The sequence below is a fragment of the Macaca nemestrina genome, chromosome X, assembly GCF_043159975.1.
Source record: "Macaca nemestrina isolate mMacNem1 chromosome X, mMacNem.hap1, whole genome shotgun sequence".
Lineage (NCBI taxonomy): Eukaryota > Metazoa > Chordata > Mammalia > Primates > Cercopithecidae > Macaca > Macaca nemestrina.
In genome coordinates this window covers 71,610,256-71,618,545 of record NC_092145.1, presented here as the reverse complement: position 1 = coordinate 71,618,545, position 8,290 = coordinate 71,610,256, and positions in this window count along the sequence as shown.

Sequence of the window (8,290 nt, the reverse complement as noted above, 5' to 3'; positions counted from 1 at the left end):
TATAAGACATTTGTGTAAATAATCACACAAGCCATTTAGTTTATCCCTATATAATTGAGGGTCCTGGGAATTTAACCAATTCAATGAAGTATTTATCACATTATTTACTGAAGAAAAAAGACAGCCCTTTAAAGACTTTTCAAGACTAGGAAAAAAAAGATGCAGAAGGAGCCAAATCATAACTGTAAGGTGTATGCTTAATTATTTCCCTTTGAAACTTACACAAAATTATCCTGGCTTAAAAAGAAAAATGACCAGGATCATTGTCATAGTAGAGGATGAGTCCCCGAATAAAGCTTTCATAGAAAATTCTTCTGTTAAAGCTTTGGCTAATGTTCTCAAAACATTCCTATAATAAGCAGATGTTGTAATCGTTTGGCCCTTTAGAAAGTCAGCAGGCAAACTGCCTTGAGGATTACCAAAAAAGTGTTGCCATAATGTTTGTTCTTGATTGATCTGCTTTTGCTTCAACCAGACCACATCGTCTTCTCAGTAGCCTTTATGTTGATTGTATTTTGTCTTCAGGATAGTACTGGTAAAGAAGTGTTTCAGTTTTATCGCTGGCTATAATTCTTTCAAGAAATGCTTTAGGATCTTAACATCACTTATTTAAAATTTCCATTAAAAGCTCTGCTTTTTTGTCTGCAACTGATTTGGGTGCAACGGTTTTGGCAATTTTCGAGTAAAAAGTTTCCTCAACTTTTAATTTTTAGTCGGAATTGTGTAAGTTTAATCAACTAAGACCTCTATGGTATTTGTTATTGTTTTTGCTGTTAACTGCTCATCCTCTTCAATTACGGTACAAGCAAATTTAAATTATTCCTTACAAATTGATGAAAATGAGCTGCTGCAGCAGACTTTAACTTTGGTCCCTTCTTTAAATAATTTGTTTATTTGTAAACTGCTGACTTATTTGGGGCATTTTATCCATAAATTTTTCATAAAGCATCGATAAGATCACCGTTCTTTCACCCAAGCATCACTATAAATTTGATGTTTGTTCCTGCTTCAATTTTGGAAAAATTCATGTTGCTTTTTTTGAACTGGTACATTTTCCTTTTTACTCTTTCAAATTAGATCCCATTCAGACATGTTATAATAAGTAAGTACATGTTTACTTTGGTGCAAAAATAAAATTTCATAAACACTTTTTTCCACAATATGCATTTTTACCAACTTTTTGATGATCCCTTATATTCCATTGTGTGTGTGTGTGTGTGTCTGTCAAAATGTTATTATCAATTTATTTGTTAATTGGCTCTTATGTTACTTCTATATCTTGATTTATTTTTGAAACATGCTTAAAAACATAATTTATAATAAAGGAAAAAAGAAATAAAATGCTAGAATGAACATGAGAATGAGAATGGAGACACATCCTTAAGATATCAATTTTTTTTCTTTTGACTATATACTCAGAAGTCAACACTTTACTTTCAATAATACACATAATCTCCAGTCAGAAGAGCATATATGGATATGAAAAGTACTGTAAACAAATTAGACGTAACAGACATAGAACATTCCCCAACAACAACAGAATACACAATTTCCTCAACCGCACATAGAGCATTCTGCAGGATAGATCATACGCAGGCCACAGAAGAAGTCTTCATATATTTGAAAATATTAAAATAATTTTTATTACAATAGAATGAAACTAGACATTAATAAAAGGGAAAAACTATAACATTCATACATGTGAGGAAATTAAATAACACACTATTTAAATAGCAATCAGGTCATTGAAGAAATCACAAAGGAGATTTTTAAATACCAAATGAAAACAAAAAGCGATCTACCAAAACTTATGAGATGCAAGTAAAGCAGTGCTAAGAGAGATATTTATAGTTGTAAACAGAGATGGTGAAAAAGAAGAAAGACCTCAAGTCAATAACCTAACTGTACACTGTGAAGGAACTAACAAAAGAAGAGCAGGCTAAATAGAAAGACAGATCAGGGAAAATACAGTAAAGATTAGAATGAAGATAAATAAAATGGACAAATAATAAATGAAGAGAAAATGCAATAAAAAGTTTGCTCTGTGAAATTATAAATAAAATTGACAAATTTTTAGTGAGACTGACCGAGAAAAAAAAAGAAGATTCAAATTATTAAAATTTAAAAAAACGAATATTACTAACGGCTTTACAGGAATAAAAAGGATTGTAAGTTCTCACCACAAAATATTGTAACCATGTAAACTATGCCCATGTACATTAGCTTGATTGTGGGATTCATTACATAGGTATATTTATATTTAAAAAAAAAAAACTCCATTATACACCTTAAATATATACAAATTTTAAATTGTCAATTATACTTCAGTAAAAGCAGAAATAAAAAAAAATCAGGGCATTAGAATCTCCAACTATTATTGTAGAACCATTTCTGCAATTGGTTGCTCCATAGAGTTTAGATCTCCGTTGTTAAGTTCATATATGTTTCCAATTCTTGTATCTTCTTTGTGAATTAATTTTCTTCCCTATATTTAATGCTCTTCTTTTTCTTTTGGAATAATTTCCTTTTAACGTTTATTTTGTCTGATATTGGTGCTGATACCTTAGCTTTTTTTTCAGTTTCTATTTGAATGAAATATCTTTTCCTGTACTTTCAACGTATTTTGCCTTTGGATCTAAAAGGAATCACACACATTTAATTATATAATAGATCATTAAAAACATTTTTTTTCTACCGATCTCTACATTTCATTGGCCACCTTTATTTACTCACAGTTCATGTAGTTTCAGATAAGAAAAGTATTACTTCTGCCATTTTGCAACTTATTTTCTATATATCTACTAGAATGTTTGTACCTCAGTTTCTTCATTACTGCCTTCTGTGTTTAGTTGATTTTTTAATAGTGACATATTTTATTTCCTTCTCACTTTCCTTTCTGTATTTTCTATGTGTGTATGTGTGTGTGTGTGTGTGTGTGTGTGTATATATATATATATTTTTTTTTTTTTTGTGGTCACCACTGGGATTATAGCTAATGTCCATATGTGATAACAATCTAACTTGAATTGTTAACAACTTTACTTCAATAACATACAAAAATGCAACTCCTATAGCTCTGCTCCCATTTATGATATTGACATCACAAATTGCATCTCCACACACTATGTGCCTGATTATATAGCTTGTTAATCTTCTCATGTATTTGTTGTTAAAATCATGTAAAATATAAAATTGTGTTTACAAACTAAAATTACAATATAGACTTTTAGTTTTGTTCATGCATTTCTTTTTACTGGTGATCTTTATTGAAATGGATTCAAATTACTATATTGCATTTTGTTTTAAACTTGAATGATGCTATTTTCCATTTTATGTAGGGCAAGTCTGCTGGTTATAAATATCAGCAAATTTTGTTTCTGGAGGAGTGTCAGTTTTTCTTTCATTTTGGAAGATCAATTTGCAAGATGTGGAATGTTTGTTTGTTTGTTGGTTGGTTGGTATTGAGATGGAGTCTTGGTCTGTTGCCAGGCTGGGGTGCAGTGGCACAATCTTGGCTCACTACAACCTCCACCTCCCTGGTTCAAGCAATTCTCCTGCCTCAGCCTCCTGAGTAGCTGGGATTACAGCCACCCACCACCACGTCCAGCTAATTTTTGTATTTTTTGTAGAGACAGGGTTTTGCCATGTTGGCCAGGCTGGTCTTGAACTCCTGACCTCAGGCGATCCATCTGCCTCAGCCTCCCAAAGTGCTGGGGTTACAGGCGTGAGCCACCATGCCCGGCTGCAAGGTGTATAATTTTTGGTTAATTATTTGTTGTTGTTTTATCATTTTAGTGGTTTAAATATATCATCCATATGCTTTGAGGCCTTCAACGTTTTGAATGTGGGATTGGCTGATAATCATAGTTAGGATCCATATATGTGATGAGCCACTATTTTTTTTTTTTTTTTGCTGTTCACAGCATTTTTGCCCTTTGTATTCAACAGTTTGACTATGATATATCTCTGTCTTGGTGTCTTTGTGATCATACTGGTTGAATTTCATTGAGCTTCTTGAATTTGTACATTTATGTATTTCATTAAATTTCCAAACTTTGGGTCAATGATTCCTATTTATTTATTTATTTATTTATTGAGACAAGGTCTGGTTCTGTTGCCCAGGCTGCAGTGCAATGGCATGATCACAGCTCACTGCAATCTCTCCCTCATGGGTTGAACCCATCCTCCCATCTCAGTCTCCAGTGTAGCTGAGACTAGATGTGTGCAATACCACGTTTGGCTAGATATGTACATTAACATATTTGGAAGAGATGGAGTTTCGGCATGTTTACCAGGTTGCTCTCAAACTCCTGGGCTCAAGCAATCTGCCCAAACTTAGCCTCCTTCCTAAATTGTTGGGATTATACGCATGAGCCACCGCACCCAGCTGGGGCCATTATATCTTTAAAAAATCTATTTGCATTGTTGTCTCCCTCTTCTTCTTTTGGATAGTCGTATTACAAATATTGGTCCACAGGATGGTGTCCACATGTTCCTTCATTTTTCTTTCTGCTTCTTTGAATATGCTATTTGCACTTTTTTATTTAGGTATAATAATTTCTTCTTTTTTCTGCTCAAAATGGCTGTTGAGCTACTTTTATAAATTTTTTAATTTTAGTTATACTTTTCATCTCCAGAAATTTTGTTTGATTTTTTATGGTTTTTATTTCATCGTTGATATGCTCATTTTGTTCTTGTATAATTTTTATGATATTTCTAGTTTTTTATGTTATCATTTAATATTTTAGGAATATTTAAGATAGTTGTTTTCAAGACACTTTCTATTTAGTCTAATGTCTAATCTTCATAAGAGCCAAATTGTTATTAATTGTTACTTCAGTGTTCCGTGTTTTCCTGTTTCTTTGTATAAATTGATATTTTCATGTGAATAATTTGGCATTTGACTATTATAATGTTTTAAGTATAAAAACTGTTTTCCTCTCCTTCTTTAGAGATTGCTGGCTTTTTTTTTTCAACTTGTTGAAGACCATAGTCTATTTTGAGACCTTTTCAAACTATTTTTGCAGACTATTCCTTGTCATTTGTTATCACTATAGTCTCTTTTCCTTTAACTGGTGTGACGCTAACATTTTCATAAATATTTTCTTAAGTACCAGAAACTAAAAGAAACAATAAAAAAACATCCATAAAAGAGAGAGTCAGAAAAACACCCAATTCTCCTAGTTCTTGTTGATTGGCTCTGTGCTAGGGCACTTCAGCACTTAGCTAGACTTTTTCTTTTTCTAAGACTAGAGATTAGTTCAAGGTGAAAGTTTATGGTCTTCTTAAAACTTTTCTGAGCATGTATCTTTTTTGGGAATGTTTGTGTTTTTTCTAAATACCCCTGTATACATGTCTGCTTTTGAATATCCTAATTTCCTAAAGAGTGTCACCCCAAATTCTTCTCCATGTCTTAGGTGGTCTATTGTATGTCTCCATAAACTCGTGCCCCAAGCCTCTGTGAGTCTGCAGTCTACTTGAAGCCTTCAAAAGCATTGCCCTTTGCTTTTGCCATTGGAGATCCACAATAGAAAAATAGAGATGTCCACCTTTCTTCTGTAGTTTAAGTAGCCTATGGGCAAGTTAGAAAAAAATACAGCTACCAATTTGCAAATAAGGTCATCATCTCCCTTTGGTTCAAGGGAGGTAACGGAACTGGGCTGATATCACTTCACAACCAAGACTGCCACCAAACTAAGGAGGAAGTGAGACAAAGGAGAGTAAAAGTATCAAAGATTCTTCTTTTTTGATGATAGCTCTCTTTTAACTGGGTATTTGCCTGGTTAATGTAAAACTTTGCTTTTCAGAGCTCTGATAAAGTGGTGAAATCAATTGCTACTTGTTGCTGTTGGTGTTTAAAAAAGTTTGCATAAGAGAACAAAAGCTTGGAGCTTTCTAGTATGCCATTTTGCTAACATCACTCCCAGTGGCATGTGAAACAAAATATATGGTTGTTATTATCAGCATTCAAAAATATTGACAAAAAAATAAGATTGATATAATATTATTAAATAAAATACTTCTGTACTTGAAGACAGAAAATATGCCTATGGATAGAATAAGGAAGTCTTTCCACCAGCTTGTATAATAATGAGTCAGAACTTTTAGTTAACAATACGATCAGTGTGAGAAAAAACTATGATATGAAAGCCAAAAAAACACTGTATGATATTTTTGTCATTAACAGAAGTATGATACTTAACATTAAGGAGGCAATGTTACTAATGAGATCTCAAATGACACCCAGAGTCTTGGTTTTCTAACAGGGCATCACATTTTATTTTAGTAATTAGACAAATTAAAATGCATTGAGAAAAGTGTGGTGAGAGTAGTAATACAATTAAGCCATATGAGAAATGTTTGAAATAATTTTGCATGTTTAAACTGAAAGAGAAAAATTCACTGTGAGACATGAGATCCCTCTCCAAATATGTGAAAGGTGATCTTATGTAAAAGGTATTAGAAATTTTGGATTTGCACCCAAGGTATAATCTCAATTTAAAATGGTCTGAGAGAGTTAACTAGGACCAACGGTGAGTTTTAAAAAGGGACAGATTTTATCATAAGGTAAAACAGATATTTTTAACACTCATAATTTTCTAACTGAGCATTTCGAACATCATTTGAGAAGTTTTTCATAGGATTGTATAATTATATATATTAAAAAATTAATCAATCACATTGAGTATAAGATCTACATAAAATATCTTAGATGTTGAAGATAAGAGTGAAAAGCCAAATGCTGTTCCATGTTAAAGTTGGAGTGTAAAACAAGGACAGTAGCTATCAAGTAATTAATAAAATGTCATATCTCCAACAGAGATAAACTACAGTACAACCTACTGGCTTGAGGAGATTTTCTATTATTTATACCTTCAGTCTTTATTAATGAGTCACTTTGGCAACAAACACTGATCATGATAACTTTCTATTTACTGAGTTGTTTTTATACAGGAACTGTATTAAGTGGTTTTAGATAAATTATCATGTCCTCTAATCCTCATAACAACCCTATGGAATAGATACTAGTATTAAGCCTCATTTGACAAATGAGAAAATTATTGCTTAGCTAAGTTAAGTAACTCGTTCAGGGTCACACAGCTAGTAAATGACAGAGCAAAAATTTGAACTCATGTCTATTTATATAAAGGATAGGTTAATAAACACTGTATTTTTATGTCCATTTTTACCACAAGGTGCACTACTGCTTAGAAAAGATTTTCTTTACATGCTTAATAGGTTTCTGGAATACCGAGATTTTTAACTATGTTTACTTTAAACTAACAGTGAAAACATGTTATTAATTTTTCTGTCTATTTTAGTTCTATTTTATCAGACATATGAAAAGGTAATTCATATCTGTCAGTATTTTTAAAATTATTTTCCCCGTTTATTGAAACTTCCATTAAGTTAGTGTCTGACATCCGTAAAAACAACCCGCCAAGTAAAAAAATTCCTTTAATTTTTAAGAGCAACAGGTACTTCTTGAATTTGAATAAAGAAACATATAGATATGTGGGTTTTACATAAGTGCCTGTTTGTAATTTTTTGGTTGTAGATGGTGACTAAAGTGGTTTGCAGCCACCACTATTGCATTACTAGGAAGCCAAGTACCATCCACATTTATAGAATAGGACTGCAAAAGGCATTTTGTCACTAATGAAATACCACTTGGGGGTACTGTGATACATGGAATCAAATATTTCACCATACTTTCTTGCCTTAGTATTCGATATTTCTACCATTAATGCTGCTTTTCTAAGCTGAAGCATATTAAAAGATCAATTGAAAAGTACACTAGAACAGATACACAGAAATCTGAGTTCCAGTCCCATCCCATCCATGAACACATTGTTTACTTTGGAAAAGACACTTCAGTTTCTAAACCTGCTTTTTCTAAATAGATGGAGAATTTGGACTAGGAAATCCACCATGTTACTTTAAATTTCAAAATTCAGATCACGGAAAATGCAAATTTGTTATTTTATAAAGATCACCAATTAAGCTATCATCACTCACAAATATCTTAGTTTATTAGTTTAGCTGACTATATTAATTGGCCAGTCACATAGCAATTATATAACTATATTTAACATACAAGTAATATTTTTATTTAATGGCCTATAAAAAGTTTTTATATAAATAACCTCACTAATTCCTGTCAACAACTATAGAAGAACAGACACTATTTTATTTTTAAAATAACATTATCAGGCTTATTTTCCAGGCAAGAAAATTAACTTGCTAAAGGCCATGTAGAAAATTATTTGCCATGTTTATTTCACAGTAA